General features: G+C 40.8%; 1 long non-coding RNA gene across 1 annotated transcript; it reads left to right on the forward strand.

Moving 5' to 3' along the window:
• Window positions 1-2,537: 2,537 nt before the first annotated feature.
• Window positions 2,538-13,609, forward strand: LOC111953007 (uncharacterized). Its single transcript, XR_002875800.3, has 3 exons — window positions 2,538-2,715; window positions 8,925-9,020; window positions 9,329-13,609. It is a non-coding gene; the product is annotated as an uncharacterized lncRNA (long non-coding RNA).
• Window positions 13,610-18,326: the final 4,717 nt, after the last annotated feature.

Consider the following 18,326-nt stretch of genomic DNA (forward strand, 5'->3'; position numbering starts at 1 on the left):
ATTGTCAGTGGACAATTGGATAAATGTATTTAAGACCCATTTGGAAGGAAAGTGACAAGAAAGTGACAGTACAGTGTTTCAGCTTGTCTGATAGCTCCCTAGATGCACTCTGGATCAAAGAGATCTCCCGGGCCCAGTATAAGTCTCTGTTGTGATAAGAGTTTAGCATGACTGTGTTCCAGCGCCTCATACAGACCCATTACTCTATCAATACTGACATCAAAGTCTCACCCTCTTGTCACTTAACTTCTCTCTGACGAAGAAAACAACTTTCAAGTTTCCGAGCATGTGTTTGTATGATAATGACGCCAGAGAATGACTCAATGTGAGTCAAGGGTAGTAGCCCACATAGACAGAGTAAATACAAAGATTCCTCACACGTCAAAGCATGACATGTTTGGTTAGTGATGATATCAGAATGTACAGATAGAACCATTCAGACTGATGCAGACAGAATGAGAGACATACCAGTTATAAAAACTGGTTGCAAATACTTTACTCTGCTGTTCACAATCCATATATATCCAAAGCACTTCCCACAGACCTTGTGCTCTAAGATCCCCACTCATAATAACACGTTTGGATTTTATGACACAGCGTGAGCAAAATGGGATTTGAGTTCATAAAACGGATTGTTTTGTTTGGAACTGTAGGCTACACAGCGCTTCACCTGGCCTCTATACACGGACACCACCACATCATCGTGAGACCTTATATAGACAGGTGTGTGGCCTTTCCAAATCATGTCCAATCAATCTAATTTACCACAGGTGGACCCAATCAAGTTGTAGAACCATCTCAGGATGATCAAGGGAAACAGGATGCACCTGAGCTCAATTTCAAGGCTCATAGCAAAGGTTCTGATACTTATGTAAATAAGGTATTTCTGTTTTTATTTTTAATTAATGCAACAGTTCCTAAAAAACTGTTTTTGCTTTGTCATTATAATACAAAATAATAATTTCATCCATATTAGAATAAGGCTGTACCATAACAAAAATGTGTGAAAAGTAAAGGGGTCTGAATACTTTCCAAATGCACTGTATGTAGGCCTATGCTTATACATGCGCTCTAATAGGCATATGGATGTTTTGAATTAATCATCACCTTAGAAGCGCTGTCCATTTTGTTGTTGTGGAGGTTTGAAACAATATCCACAACGACCATATTTTCCACCAGTTTTAACCTGTTATTGAACTTCTTTCTTCACATTGATCAATCACAGTGAGGTGAGTTTTTAAAAGTACAACTCTTTTGATGATAAGTGTTTGATGTGATTTTCAATCGCATTTGCATTGATGACATTAGGAGGGACATTGGGAGTCATTTTAGAGGGTCCAATAGAGCCCTAAGTACCAGGCCATTAGCGACCTGATGATGTCCAGAGTGCATAAGAGGAGATTACCGTGATCAACGGTCACGTAGAATTTTACTGCGGTCATGATGCCGGTGTAGCGGTAATACAGTCATGCAACAGCTCTAACCATGTCACATATGTGCAGATATGTGCATCACGTCATTGCTCTTTCTCTCTGCTGTGTCTACTGAGCCGTTGGATCCGCCCTGCAACCTCATTGGATAAAGCTGGGCAGGCCTCTAACTAGTTGTCACTCAAATGGGAGGGGCTGGAGCTCATTAGCTTGAACTTGAATTGCTAGGGGGCTGGCCCCGTGGGGGGAAATGTAGGGAAAATGGCGCGGCACAACTTGAAGAAAACAGTTGCTTTCAAAACTAGGGATTTTGTGGCTAATTGAGTTAAGACAGTAATTCTGCATGTATGAACTACACATTGACACATCCAGCCCAAAGCAGAGGTGTAAAACATACTTAGTCGCCAAAGTACGGAGCATGTCTTTAATACCCATACAAATGTAGACCTCACAATACATACTCATACAGTACAGTATGTTAAGTGCATTACGTTTATGTACAGCATATTAATCTGCTCAATATCGATCCTCTCACTTTGCGGTCATCCATCCACACTTATTGTCAGTGGACAATTGGATAAATGTATTTAAGACCCATTTGGAAGGAAAGTGACAGAAAGTGACAGTACAGTGTTTAGCTTGTCTGATAGCTCCCTAGATGCACTCTGGATCAAAGAGTCTCCCGGGCCCAGTATAAGTCTCTGTTGTGATAAGAGTTTAGCATGACTTGTGTTCCAGCGCCTCATACAGACCCATTACTCTATCAATACTGACATCAAAGTCTCACCTCTTGTCACTTAAACTTCTCTCTGACGAAGAAAACAACTTTCAAGTTTCCGAGCACTGTGTTTTGTATGATAATGACGCCAGAGAATGACTCAATGTGAGTCAAGGGTAGTAGCCCACATTAGACAGAGTAAATACAAAGATTCCCTCACACGTCAAGCATGACATGTTTGGTTAGTGATGATATCAGAATGTACAGATAGAACCATTCAGACTGATGCAGACAGAATGAGAGACATACCAGTTATAAAAACTGGTTGCAAATACTTTACTCTGCTGTTCACAATCCATATATATCCAAAGCACTTCCCACAGACCTTGTGCTCTAAGATCCCCACTCATAATAACACGTTTGGATTTTATGACACAGCGTGAGCAAAATGGGATTTGAGTTCATAAAACGGATTGTTTTGTTTGGAACTGTAGGGCTACACAGCGCTTCTACCTGCCTCTATACACGGACACCACCACATCATCCAGCTCCTGATCAACATCTACAGTAAGTGACTACACCAACCTGACTCGCTTATTCTACTTTTGTTATGATCATAATGCAACACATCTATCTGATATCTTTGCCATATCAGACCAGAAACACACACCAGAAACACGTTCCTACAACTGTTTGCCTTCAACTACCGTTCTTGCACATATGTTACATTGTGGCTGCTGTAAAGTGTTTAAAATACGTATTGCACACAGGATATGACATGTGGGTTCAGACTCGGACTCTGCGAGAGAAGGCTGGATGCAGATCATGCATTCAAGGCTTGTCTGAAAGCCAACCTAAAGAATACCGCATCCCAAATGGCCTTGGCTAGAGCTGAAACAGAGCACCAAACTCCTCCATCAGATGACAAGGCTAGACGCTGCCGAGCCAACTCACAAAAGATAGCAAAAGGAGAGGCGGATAAGTACATATATGGCTCTAATGCGTCTAACCAAGCTATGAAGCCCAGTGGAGCAATTCATGATCAAGGTGTGCGTCCCAAATGGTACCCTATTCCCTATACTTTTGACCAGAGCCATATGGGCCCTTCCTCTAGGCCCTGGTCAAAAGTAGTGCACTATATAGGGAATAGGGTGGCATTTGGGACTCAGACCCAAATCTGCAGGATCCCTGTGGTGGTGTGCCAGGTCAGAGGCCTTGGTTGTGGAACCCTCCTGCCAGTATAGACAGCCATATGCTTAGTCAGCCTGAACCATTCACCTAGACACACAGGCCCTCAGCGTCACTGTCTTCAGACACTCTCTCTGTACACAAAAGCATGTTTCCATATGGCCAATGAGAATAATGAGTCTGGTCTCTCTCTGCCAAGGACCCCCCTCTACAAATCCCTTTTTTGTGTCTTTCAGAGTCAATGAGATTGAGGTTGAGATTGAGGCAGGGAGGGAGGATGGGCGTTTGGCCTGTCAGTCAAGTGCTGCTCCTGTTGCTGTGTGACAGTTTAGCTCAGGGATAGGCAACCCTGGTCCTGGAGTGCCGCAGGCACTTCATGTTTTTGATTTAACCAACCTGGCAGACCAGGTGTGCTGTGTCTTGTTTTGCACGCTTTGTTCAAAATAATAAAATGCAGGACGACAGGATCTTTGTAAACGTAGCTCTTTATTAGTTAGCTATAACTGGCATGTTCATGTGTCTCCGGCCATGATCAACTGGATAATATGACCTCACGACCTGGGTGGTCTTAACCAATCATATCGCAGTATGATACGGCGGTAGAATGCAACCAATTACAATTCAGAATGTTGACACATATCAATATTATATGTTGAATTTAGACAATCACTGAACTGATCATTAGCTAAGTAGTTCAGTGTGGTGCCTAGTTGGGACAAAATCCTGCACTGCTTGCAGCCCTCCAGGAACAGGATTGCCTACTCCTGGTTTAGCATTGGTGTGTTGCAAACATGCACCCAATTTGTCTGAACCCTATGCCTCTATGCAAATTGGTGATTTTTCTCTTGATTCTGTCTTCGAAAGGACCAAAGAAGTGACACACACAGTCTCCTGGGAGAACTGTTTGAATTAATGTAAATCTCTAAATCCTCTGTCCCTATTCCACCCCTGTTGGACAAGACTCAACACTCCAACATTTAACAATAGGCTTTTATTTTGAAAACTGTAAGCAAAGATACTGCGTAACCATAGCGAATGATGATTTGATTAAAAGTGAAGGAACAGTTAGTCCAACTTTATTTGTTTGTTTAAACCTGAGCTCTCGACCTCACCCTACACACAGTGCCTTCAGAAAGTATTCACACCCCTTGACGTTTTCCACATTTTGTTTTGTTACAGCCTGAATTTAAAATGGATTACATTTAGTTTTTTTGTCACTGGCATACCCCATAATGTCAGTGGAATATATATATATATATTTGAAATTAATAAAAAATTAAAAGCTGAACTGTCTTGGGTCAATAAGTATTAAACCCCTTTGTTATGGCAAGCCTAAATATGTTCAGGAGTAAAAATGTGCTTAACAAGTCACATAATAAGTTTATAACTCTCTGTATGCAATAATAGTGTTCATCTCTGTACCCCACACATACAAGTATCTGTAAGGTCCCTCAGTTGAGCAGTGAATTCCTAACACAGATTCAACCACAAAGACCAGGGAGGTTTTCCAATGCCTTCTAAAGCAGGGTAGATTGGTAAGATTGGTAAGAAATGTAAAAAGCAGACATTGAATATCCCTTTGAGCAATGTGAAGTTATTACTTACACTTTGGATGGTGTATCAATACACCCAGTCACTACAAAGATACAAGCGTCCTTCCTAACTCAGTTGCCTGGAGAGGAAAGCAACTGCTCATGGATTTCTCCATGAGGCCAATGGTGACTTGAAAACAGTTAGAGTTTAATGGCTGTGATAGGAGAAAACTGAGGATGGATCAACAACACAGTAGTTACTCCACAATACTAACCTAATTGACAGAGTGAAATGAAGGAAGCCTGTACAGAATAAAAATATTCCAAAACATGTATCCTGTTTGCAACAAGGGACTAAAATAATACCGCCAAAAATGTGGCAAAGCATGAATTAAATTTTGAATGAATGAGTTACATTTTATTTTTGTGTCAAATCGCCAATTGGCACACCATCCCTTATGGGATGAATTGACAAATAAGAAGATGAATTCACCTTTCAGCAGGACAATAACCTAAAACACAAGGCCAAATCTACACTGGAGTTGCTTACCAAGAAGAAAGTGAACATTCCTGAGTGGCCAGTTTTACAGTTTTTTCTGCTTGAAAATCTAAGATAAGACCTGAAAATGGTTATCCTACAATGATCAACAACTAATATGACAGAGTTGAAGAACTCTGAAAATAATAATGGTCAAATGTTGCACAATCCAGGTGTGGAAAGCTCTTAGAGACGTACCCATAAAGATTTACAGCTGTAATCGCTGCCAAAGGGGATTCTAACATACACTACATTATCAAAAGTATGTGGACACCTGCTAGTTGAACATCTCATTCCAAAATCATGGGCATTAATTTGGAGTTGGTCCCACCTTTGCTGCTATAACAGCCTCCAATCTTCTGCGAAAGCTATCCACCAGATGTTGGAACATTTCAGCAACAAGAGCATTAGTGAGGTCGGGCACTGATGTAGGGCGGTTAGGCCTGGCTCGCAGTCGGCATTCCAATTCATCTCATGTTCGATGGGATTGAGGTTAGAGCTCTGTGCAGGCCAGTCAAGTTCTTCCACACTCTTCCCGACACAGCACTTCTGTACGGACCTCGCTTTGTGTATGGGGGCATTGTCAAGCTGAAACAGGAAAGGGCCTTCCCCAAACTGTTGCCACAAAGTTGGAAGCACAGAATTGTCTAGAATGTAATTGTATGCTGTAGTGTTAAGATTTCCCTTCACTGGAACTTAGGGACCTAGACCGAACCATGAAAAACAGCCCCAGACCGTTATTCCTCCTCCATCAAACTTTACAGTTGTCATTATGCATTGGGGCAGGTAGTGTTCTCCTGTCATCCGTCAAATCCAGATTGGTCCGTCGGACTGCCAGATCACTCCAGAGAACGCGTTTCCATTACTCCAGGGTCCAATGGCGGCGAGCTTTACACCACTCCAGCCAACTCTTGGCATTGCGCTTGTGTGCGTCTGAAGCTCCCGATGAAAAGTTATTGTGCTGACATTGCTTCCAGAGGCAGTTCGGAACTCGGTAGTGGGTGTAGAAACCGAGGACAGACGATTTTTACGAGCTTCAGCCCTCGCCAATCCCATTTGTTGAGCTTGTGTGGCCTACCACTTCGCGGCTGAGACGTTGTTGCTCCTAGACATTTCCACTTCACAATAACAGCACTTTCAATTGACCAGGGCAGTCTAGCAGGGCAGAAATTTGACGAACTAAGTTGTTGAAAAGGTGGCATCCTATGACGGTGCCACGTTGAAAGTCACTGAGCTTTTCAGTAAGGCCATTCTACTGCCAGTGTTTGTCAATGTAGATTGCATGACTGTGCGCTCTGTTTTATACACCTGTCAGCAACGGGTGTGGCTGAAATAGCTGAATCCACTAATTTGAACGGGTATCCACATACTTTTGTATGTATAGTGTATTTTGACTCAGGGGGTTGAATACATATCTAATCAAGATATATTAGCGTTTTATTTTTCATAATTGTTTTTACAAATGTTAGTATTTTGTGTAGGTCTTTGACAAAAAAATTACAATTAAATCCATTTTAAAATGCACTTTGTAACACAACAAAATGTGGAAAAAGACAAGGGGTGTGAATACTTTCTGAAGGCACTGTAGAGAGATAGGTGAGTCTCTGCAGACAGACACGCAGCAGTAGTTGTCTAACTCTTGTTTACCAGAGCTGCAAGGGAGTGTCAGTAGGAGGAAACTGTCGGTAATGAACAGAGTCAGTTACACATCCATTACTGTCTCTGTGTGAGCGAGAAAACAACCTCTGTTGGCCCTCTACCTCATTTAAACTGCTTTATAATTGCTTGGTTTGCACAGATATGTACGTCTACAGTATCATGTACATTTGTGGGGGGAAATAAGTACTCTGACTGAATTTACCGTTTTTTACCCAACTATTGTAAATGTATTATATTCACAGTCCAAATCAACAAATAACAGCAATTTGCATCAATTACACAGACAGGATGATCTTCATAATACTCATGTTTATATTATATTATCCAATAGATTGACTTTTTGGCATTCCTTTCTGAAACTATACCAATGGACATATTGTTTACCCTTGTCCTGTTTTTATCTACAGTGCCCTAGGACTGTATGTATTAAGCATCTCAGAGTAAGAGAGCTGATCTAGGATCAGTTTAGCATTTTAGATCACAATTAATAAGATTACATGGACAGGGGGGGACTTGCCCCTCGTCTGCATATGGTCATGAGAGGTTTAAATGCTGTTTTGCATCAAGCAGCCCCAAAATGGCAATCAAAGCAGACACAGCACACTCTTATTCATTCAGATTGGATTGGCAGGGCTGGCAGATGGTAACTGTGCGTCTGCAGAGAGAGGGAGAGAACCTGAATACAGAATGAGACGTTTTAAAATCAGTGGATCCTGTGTCATTCATTCTGAAGAGGCATTACAGGCTGTTGATTTGCCTTCAGAAAGAATAGAGGAGCTGCTGACCTTTCTCTCAGTCACTCTCTCTCCCGCCCTCCTCTCAAAAGCACAATTCCCTCTCCTCCACTGCATGTTATCTCAGATAATTACCTGCCGCCTTTCTCAAGAGTCCCTGGGGGCCTCTCTCTCCCTCCCTCTCACTCAGCCGCTCCATTGTGGAAGGGAATGGAGAAGGAAAAGAGGAAAGTAAAAAGACGAGTGGAGGGGGAGTTTTCAGCCCATCTTCCTGCTAGCCAACAAGCTATTTCTTAATGAGGCTCTCAGGTATTGGTGGTGGTGGAGGCTCCCCTCCCAGTTGAGAGCCTCCATACACAAGAGTGTAACAGTGATGAGCATTGTGGGAAAACACGGGGCCAATAGCCAAAGACCGCACCACCTCCCGCCCATCACACTGTGGAGATTAGTTTTAATGACACCCCACAGGTACTTCTTTAAAAACGTCAGATACAGGAGCTGAGGAGCAAGTCGCTCATGTGTCCTTGACTCCTGTTCTCTCACTGACAGTTTGAGATACGACTCAAAACCATTAGTGCTGCTGGCGTACAAGCCAGCTGAACTGCCTCTAGCCTAGTATCTAGGCTACTGTGTGTGTGTGAGAGGGATTTAGGGAATACACTATGATATTATTTGCTATTTTGCATGTTATGAATGGATTTATATGTAAATAAATGAATTATTGGGATCATATCAAATTATCTCCTGACTTTGCAAGTCAGATAGATATGTTCAAAATCTAGTGTCTTGCACAGTGTGATCCAAAAAGTATTGGGGCAGTGACACATTTTTGTGTTGTTTTGGCTCTCTACTCCAACACTTTGGATTTAAAATTCTACAATATCTATGAGGTTAAAGTGTACACTGTCAGCTTTCATTTGAGATGTTCATCCATATCGGGTGAAAATACCCTCAAATTAAAGCTGACAGTCTGCACTTTAACCTCATAGTCATTGTATCATTTCAAAGTGTTGGCGTACCGAGCCAAAACAACTGCAAACAATTGTCACTGTCCCAATACTTTTGGGGCTCACTGTATGTCTAAGTATCAATGTACAGAAAATATCTTCTTCCCCATTTGATCAGATGCCAGAACTAACATCAGGGACTACCATGGGAAGCTTGCAGCCCATTACTGGAGTGGCAATGCTGATGTGTTCAACAAACCAGGCTCGCAGTCATGTAAGTGCTTTTGCTGTGTGGCCTTCCTGTGGTTTCCACTTGTAGCTAAAGGGAACACCACATCCACCACAACAGTTAGTCAATCCATTTCTTGAGCATGTAGTAGACATAGTAGGTGGTGCTGTTTGAGCCGTCTCATCCACTAATGGTGTAGTTTGGTATAGTTTGAGTAGAGCTGTTGTAATTAATGGGTTGCATGTGTCCTCTCATTAAAAGTTAGCACTGGCGCTTTCTGTAGACCATGGCATGCCAATACTGATGAAACCTGCCTTGTTGGTCCTCCTCTCCTCTCCTCCTCCTCCTCTCAGGTGGGAAATGGTCATCAAAAGGAGGAAGAAAGGCCCCGCGCTACACCAACCTACCCTCTCTGCTCCTCTCTCGCTCGCGGAGCCAGGGGAACCTCAACAACCTGGAGTTTGGGACTGCGCCTCAGACCCCACGGCCCCCCCGCTCCCCATCCAGTATAGACTTCCACAGCTTCCAATCCCCACAGCTCTATGGAGATCATTTCTGATTAAAGATAGATAATAGATTGTTTTAATCTGCATCCCAAATGGCACCCTATTCCCTGTATAGTGCATATATATATAAATAGTCCCATAGGGCTCTGGTCAAAAGGAGTGAACCATGTAGGGAATAGGGTGCCATTTGGGACGTATTCTTATTTTTCTATTACGATCATGGCTATAAAGTATGATTGGTCACTTCAGAGAAGCACAAAAGGATTTGATTGGTTGAAAGTTGTTCAACTGTCTGGCACAGGTCTCTCTCCTTACTATGGCATTTTAGCATGTACACTGAACATAAATATGAACGCAACATGTAAAGTGTTGGTCCCATTTTTTTAATGAGCTGAAATTAAAGATCCCAGAAATATTCCTTACGCACAAAAATAATATTTATCTCAAATTTTGTGCACAAATTTGTTTACATCCCTGTTAGTGAGCGTTTCTCCTTTGCCATGATAATCCATCCACCTGACAGGTGTAGCATATCAAGAATCTGGTTAAACAGTATGATCATTAGGGCTCCCGAGTGGCGCAGTGGTCTTAGCCACTGCATCTCAGTGCAAGAGGAGTCACTACAGTCCCTGGTTCGAATCCAGGCTGTATCACATCCAGCCGTGATTGGGAGTCCCATGGAGCGGCGCACAATTAGCCCAGCGTTGTCCGGGTTTGGTCGGGGTAGGCTGTCATTGTAAATGACAATTTGTTCTTAACTGACTTGCCTAGTTAAATAATAGTTATAACATTATAATAAATGACACAATAAAAGGCCACTCTAAAATGCGGATTTTTATGACACAACACAATGCCACAGGTGTCTCAAGTTTTGAGGGAGCGTGCAATTGGCGTGCTGACTGCAGGAATGTGCACCAGAGCTGTTGTCAGAGAATATAATGTTAATTTCTCTACCATAATGTTGTTTTAGAGAATTGAACAGTACGTCCAACCGGCCTCACAACCGGAGACCACGTGAATGGCGTCGTGTGGGTGAGCGGTTTGCTAATGTCAATGAGTGCCCTATGGGGGCGGTCGAGTTATGGCATGGGCAGGCATAAGCTACAGAGAACGAACACAATTGCATTTTATCGATGTCAATTTGAATGCACAAAAATACCGTGACGAGATCCTGATGCCCATTGGGAGGCCTGTATCTGTGACCAACAGATGCATATCTTTATTCCCAGTCATGTCAAATCCATAGATTAGGGCCCAATTTATTTATTTCAATTGACTGATTTCCTCATATGAACTGTAACTCAGTAATATCAATGAAATTGTTGCATGTTCAGTATAGCTAGCTACTCTCGCGTTTACCTTTGTTGATATATATTTTCAGAAGTGTATTACATTTATGAACGCTCCTTGCATTCATGATTGGATTCCACTGGGCACCAACTCGTTGAATCAACATTGTTTCAACGCAATTTGTCAACGTATTGTGACATGAAATCTACGTGGAAACTACGTTGGATTTTAAAGAAATAATCAACTGCGGTTTTGAGAATGAAATTGGAACCACAGGATTATGTCATCGTGGTAACTCAATTTCAACACAGACCTTGAATAAAATATGTTGAATTTCTACCATTCAAACAACGTCAGTTCTTCAATGTTATATCCACTATCAGACAAAAAACGAATCGGCTGGGCGGAACCTCTTACTGGAGAATGTATCTATCTACAGCTACCCTTTGGTCTCCCATCCAACTGTTTTCTCATTTAGTTCTATGGCTACTTAAGCAGCCCATATGATAGTGCAGCACTTGTAGACTAGCACAGGAAAGCAGCGTCACAGATGAAAGGAGAAACTAGTGATCAAACCTGAGTTAGTAAGTAGCCTATCGTTGGTAGAGCGCATGCGGCTCACGTTGCTCCCTCCGACTGTCAAACAAACGGTGCGATTTTGAGATTTTTTTCTGGAAAGTAATGCAAAGTAATATAACGGGTACAATAAACTGGGTGGTTGAGCCCTGAATGCTGATCGTCTGAAATCCGTGGTATACCACGGATATTTAAAAAGAATGACGGTGGTAACCAGTTTATAATAGCAATAAGGCACCTCAGGGGTTTATGGTATATGGCCAATATACAACGGCTAATGGTCGTATGCAAGAACAGCCCTTAGCCATGGTATATTGGCGGTACACCACACCTCCTCGGGCCTTATTGCTTAAATAAAACTCATTACTTTCCAGACAAAGTAATATTGTAAAGTAACATGTTACTTCTGTTAAATGTAACAAGTAATACGTAATATTTTACTTTTTCAAGTAACTAATCCAAACACTGATCCTAAATGACTTGCATAATAATAAAGTCACTGATCTTAATGCAATTGACAAAAATACCCCTTATTTTAGCATAGGTATAAGTACTGTAATTACGTGCATGTATTTAAAAAATAATAATACATGCGACTTATAAAATTCTTTCTCAAAAGTCTTTTGGTATATTAGGACTTGAATATGTGGGGTTATAAGGTATTTCAGATGTATTTTTTTGTTGAATGGGATCCTATGGGCAAATGGCATAACATGATTTTCCTATAAAGTATCTTAATATGTGGGATATGTCTTGGGATATCAAAAAACAGTGTAGGTAACTGCTAAAATACTTACGTCAAAATGGGGGATAGCCTCCTTTAAAGGAGAACTACACTTCCGGATTTGGCCCATGACTGGAGGCAAACAAGAGTTGTCTTGGGGGTGTGGTTTGATGTGGGTGTTTCTTGGGTGTGTCTGTGCCATTCAATCACAACAAACAAGTGCAGTAGTGAGTATGGCGAGGTAAACTAAGCTATCTTTGCTATGGAGAGAACAAAGTTTTAAGTAGAGGACTTCTCCCTTCCTTACTAACCATCTCAAGATGGTCAGCTAATTCAGTTCTCAGTTCTTTGTGTAGGCTAAAGCTTGCTGACCTTGTGTTTGGCCAAGCTGACGGCAGCTAGCTAGCATATCTTGATAATAGCTGCAGCTGACTATCCTATCTAGCTGATATTTCTCTGTCAAATCAGTTATGGCAAGATAGCAAGATTCCAGTGTCTGGAATGTTTTTCAAAAGAAACTTGTTCTACAACACCTTGCTACGAAAGTAGCTTGCAACTTAGTTTCAACGTTTCATTACGTCATGTAAATACATGTTACTGTGGAAATTATATCAACTACTGCAAGTTGAATGTCGTGGTATTCAGTCAGCTCAGCTATCCTACAACAAAATATTCTATAACTGGCTAGTTTTGTCTCATCTCTCCTTGTGTCCGCTGTTAGATCTTTCCTGGGGGGAAAAAATCCCAAAATGAATTTTCTTACAGGTGTAGGCTACATGTGGACATTGCACAAACATCGCCCAGCTTGAGTGTAGATATATCAACAACAAAAATCGATGGATGTGTTTGTGTTACAAATTTTCTGCTGTTAATGTCAGTATGCCTACATTGTACTTAACAAATCAAAATCAGAACAGTGCAAACTGGCTCTAACCAGAATAGAAAGAGGAGTGGGAGGCCCCGGTGCACAACTGAGCAAGAGGCCAAGTACATTAGAGTGTCTAGTTTGAGAAACAGACACCTCACAAGTCCTCAACTGGCAGCTTCATTAAATAGTACCCGCAAAACACCAGTCTCAACGTCAACAGTGAAGAGGCGACTCCGGGATTCTGGCCTTCTAGGCATAGTTTCTCAGTCCAGTCTCTGTGTTCTTTTGCCCATCTTAATCTTTTATTTTTATTGGCCAGTTTGAGATATGGCTTTTTCTTTGCAAGTCTGCCTAGAAGGCCAGCATCCCAGAGTCGCCTCTTCACTGCTGACATAATTGCAAAGGGGTTTTCTAATGATCAAGTAGCCTTTTAAAATGATAAACTTGGATTAGCTAACACAAGATGCCATTGGAACACAGGAGTGATGGTTTCTGATAATGGGCCTCTGTACGCCTATATAGATATTCCATAAAAAAATCTGCCATTTCCAGCTACAATAGTCATTTACAAAATTAACAATGTCTACACTGTATTTCTTATACATTTTATGTTATTTTAATGGACATGCAAATGTATTTGGCGAATAAAGGTGATTCTGATATTACTAAACACGTGTGATGTCCTGTCTTCTTAGTAATCACTTTTTTCCCTTCTGAGGTGTTTTCCAGTGCCAGTAGATCAGCTCCAGGCCCCTCGTCACAGATACTGATACTGCTCCTGACTTACAGATCCAATCCATCTCCTATGAGAGAGAGACTCGCCATCAGTGTTGGGGAAGCTACTCCGAAAATATATTTTACCAGGCTACCAATTACTTCACAACGAAAGAAGTTAAGTTACAATAAACTACCGCAACGAAAAAGATAGATTAGTTAAAAGTTACTTCGAAAAAGTAGTTCACTACATATAAATCATTTAGTGAAAAATATGTGACCAACTGGCTTGATTCAGTCTTATATATAATATTTTTTTTTACATTGGATAAAAGTATAGACAGAGCTAGAAAATGGTATATCATGCACTACAGTTGAGGAACAATTCTGCTTTGAAACTTGTAACCCCACTTTTGAGAAAATGGCCCTTGTTTTGGTACACCTACTGGAGAGCTCTTCTTTGTCTACACCCATTCAGCAATGTTCACACCATCTTAAGCCTTAGTCCCATCCATCTCCTTAAGGATTTACATGTGAGGCCATGTGCTATTCAGAGTGAGTATGGTAGTGTACTAAACAACCAAAGATTTATAGACTAAAAGCTTGTTTATACTACTTCTATCGTTATGTCTATAGACACTTGTCGCAGTGACATCATGAACATTCTATTGTCGTCCGACATCAAGCTTGCCGTTGACGTTGTGAAAAAGTGTAAACACAAAATGACAGGATGCATGACATCAGCAGCCTGGTTGTCCAAAATAGCATAACTGGTGTATTTAAACACCAATAAACCCAACCGTATAAAAAGGAATTTAGTATATGTCAATCTAGCAAACCAGGCAACTAAAAGCAACTTTCTCACCAATGTTTTGATTAGTTTCTAGCTTGTTAGCTAGCTAACGAACGTTAAGTTAGCTGGCTAGCCAGTTCAAATAATGACCATATCATATAGCTGACAATGTCTTAACTTTAGCTAATTTGTATTCATTATTACAGGAAAATAAACTCACAACAAGATCATTTTTTACAAGTTAATGGTGAGCTAACTACAGAAAATAGTAAGTGTAATTAAATAAAAGCAGGGCTTTCTAACGGAGAATTTTAGAACTTGGACACTGTCTCGTTGGCCTAACGTTATATCCTAATTTGACTTTGGTGCAGGTCATGTTGTTCTTCACATTACCGTCTCTGGTAAACACACACTATATCAAATAAAAGCTATGTTAATTTGTCACATGCACAGGATACAGAAGGTGTAAACGGTACAGGGAAATGGTTACTTGCATAGTGGAGTCTTTTGTTTAGACATGAAGCTAGCTAGCTAAACAATGAACCATAATCCCAACTCATAATGTTAGTAGCCTGCATGAACCTGCTGTTAGCTAAGGCTAACCAACTAGCTGGGTTCAATGTTAGCTAGCTAGCTAACATTAGGCTATAACTAGCAATGCAAATGGTTCTGAGATACAAATAATATTACTACACAGATCATACACGTAACATTAGCTAGCGAGCCAGCCAGCTAATGTTAGCTAACTAGCTAACAGTACACTTTAACTTGCAATGAAAAGGACTTCTGACAAAATTTGAAATGTATAATATCTGAAAAGGTAGCTAGCTAGACTCTTTTACCCGTATACATGGATGAACGCTCCTCTCTCTCTCTGTCATGGATGCCATCGTTGCCCTTAATTTGAAGATGTATAAAACACCTGTCTACGGATTACAACAGGCTTTTTCGGTTTGTTCTCTTTTCGACTCCCTCTACATTATTTGCAATCAAGCGCCCAAATTTTCTCCATCTCTTTAGCTATCATACTCTGCTTCCACCGGGCATTCCACTGATTTCAAAACTCGGTCCTCCAGAAAGTGGAGAGCATTAGCAACAGTTATGCAGTTCTTCGTGGTACCTTTCAAAATAGCCGTGTTAGAAAGGATTACCTACACATACTGAGCAGCTCATGTTATAGACAGAAGCGTGCTACGTGGCAGACCAATCCGAACTCATCTCTCGGCATGTCCAGCCCAGCCGTTATCTCAGCCGATCATGGCTAGTGGGAAGGTTCCTGTCCACACCACTCTATGACAAATAAAGCAATTAACTACTGAAAACACTACCTAGACTTGAATTTAGTTGAACTACCACCAAGCTACTGCAAAATGTAGTTAAATTACTAGTTGAACTGCATGTAGTTCACTACTCCCCAACACTTGTCACCATACAGTCATGTAAGCCAACAGTAAATACACGGTTGAACATAGCCAATCCGAGATTATGATTCACAGCCAATGTGTCAGCATTGACAGAAGATTTTGACCCTACCGTTATGCTCGTTTACACTGAGCTGCATTGGGGTTGGAAAGTAATCATGGCATAGGGGAGGTAGGGTGCTGCAGCACCTCTGATAAAAAAAATAAAAAAATGTAAATACTATCACAAAATTATATTGCTCCTGTGTGAACGTTCCATTAGCAGGAAAACACCATTCTCAAAAGTGACCACAAATGCAATTATGCATGTAATGCTTTTATTATAAAGGTGCATTTTTTTGGTGAAAAGTGTAAAGCAGAATAATGCGGTTCATTTTAAGAAGTTATTTGGCCACTTTAGTTGTGATTCAAACCTTATCATTACATATAGGCCTACGGGCTAGGCTACATGAGGTGTGCAACTATGATTTGATTTTTTTTTTTTAAATGCATGCGTGTTTCTTGCCATTGAGCATCATTCACAAGTGATAATATATCATTCACAAGTGATAGGCTAATAATGTCACCCATCACACTATTCTTGATTTAATCTTGTCTTTACATATACTAAATAATATACGTGTGAAATTTGTTTTTATTTCGAAGGGAACATTATCATGCACCGTCTCGAATCAGGGGCAGTGTAAAAAAATAAGTCATCTATGTAATTAAATAGCGAACGGAGGACACTTTTCCCGTGGTTCATTTTCATGCCAGCCAGGTAGGTTATACTCCTGTTGTAAAGAGAAGCAATGTGGTTAATATTAGGAACATTGATAAATAAATAAATATAGTAGGCCTAGCCTATAGAAAGCTGATGGGATCCTCCTCTTTTTAACATCTTAATGATCCGCCCCTTTTTTTAAATTTTAGCCTAAAATTACATACCCAAATCTAACTGCCTGTAGCTCAGGCCCTGAATCAAGGATATGCATATTCTTGGTAACATTTGAAAAGGAAACACTTTGAAGTTTGTGGAAATGTGAAAGGAATGTAGGAGAATATAACACAATAGATCTGGTGTAAGATAATACAAAGAGAAAAACAACCGTTCTTTTGTATTTTTTTTGTATCATCATCTTTGGAATGCAAGAGAAAGGCCATAATGTATTAATCCAGCCCAGGTGCAGTTTAGATATTGGACACTAGATGGCAACGGTGTATGTGCAAAGTTTTAGACTGATCCAATGAACCACTGTATTTCTGTTCAAAATGTATCAAAACTGCCCAAATGGGCCTAATTTGTTTATTAATAACTTTTCATGTTCAAAATTGGGCACTCTCCTCAAGCAATAGCATGGTATTATTTCCCTGTAATATCTACTGTAAATTAGACAGTGCAGTTAGATTAACAAGAATTTAAGCTTTCTGCCAATATCAGATATGTCTATGTCCTGGGAAATTGTCTTGTTTCTTACAACCTCATTCTACTCGCATTAGCCTAGCTCAATTGTCCCGTGGACAGGACACCAATCCCGAAGAAGTTCTGTTTCACTCTGTTTTCTCACACAATTGCATAGCCTATAGAAATGTTGAGCAATATGAGCTCATGGGCTCTCATGAAGTGTTTGATTGCATTGATGTCAGAGTGATTAGAGGGACAATAGAGTGCTGAGTACCAGGCAAGGTTGGTAGGCTAATAATGACCATCAGCAGTATCAGAGCTTACAGATGCCTAATTACCGTGACAAAACGGTCACGTGGAATTTGACTGCAGTCATGACTCGTGACCTGCAGTTTAGAGGTAATATGGTCACCGTAACAGCCCCAATTACAACCTATGTGTTGTGATTATTGCATTGTTTGCTCTATAACCTGTTAGTTCATATCCCTTGACACTGTGATATATACAGTGCCTTCGGAAAGTATTCAGACCTGTTGACTTTTTCCACATTACACGTTACAGCCTTATTCTAAAATTGTTTAAATACATACAATTCCTCAGCAATCTACACACAACACCCCATAATGACAAAGCTAAAACAGGTTTTTAGAAATGTTTGCAGGAATACCTAATTTACATAAGTATTCAGACCCTTTGCTATGAGACTCGAAATTGAGCTCAGTGCATCCTGTTTCCATTGATCATTCTTGAGATGTTTCTACAACTTGATTGGATTAAACCTGTGGTAAATTAAATTGATTGGAAATTATTTGGAAAGGCACACACCTGTCTATATATCATCCCACAGTTGACAGTGCATGACAGAGCAAAAATAAATCCACGAGGTCGAAGGAATTGTCTGTAGAGCTCCGAGACAGGATTGTATTGAGGCACAGATCTGGGGAAGGGTACCAACACATTTCTGCAGCATTGAAGGTACCCAAGAACACAGTGGCCTCCATCATTCTTAAATGGAATAAGTTTGGACCCACCAACACTCTTCCTAGAGCTGTCTGCCCGGCCAATCTGAGCAATC

Source organism: Salvelinus sp. IW2-2015, linkage group LG26 (assembly GCF_002910315.2).
Source record: "Salvelinus sp. IW2-2015 linkage group LG26, ASM291031v2, whole genome shotgun sequence".
In the NCBI taxonomy this organism is placed as follows: domain Eukaryota; kingdom Metazoa; phylum Chordata; class Actinopteri; order Salmoniformes; family Salmonidae; genus Salvelinus; species Salvelinus sp. IW2-2015.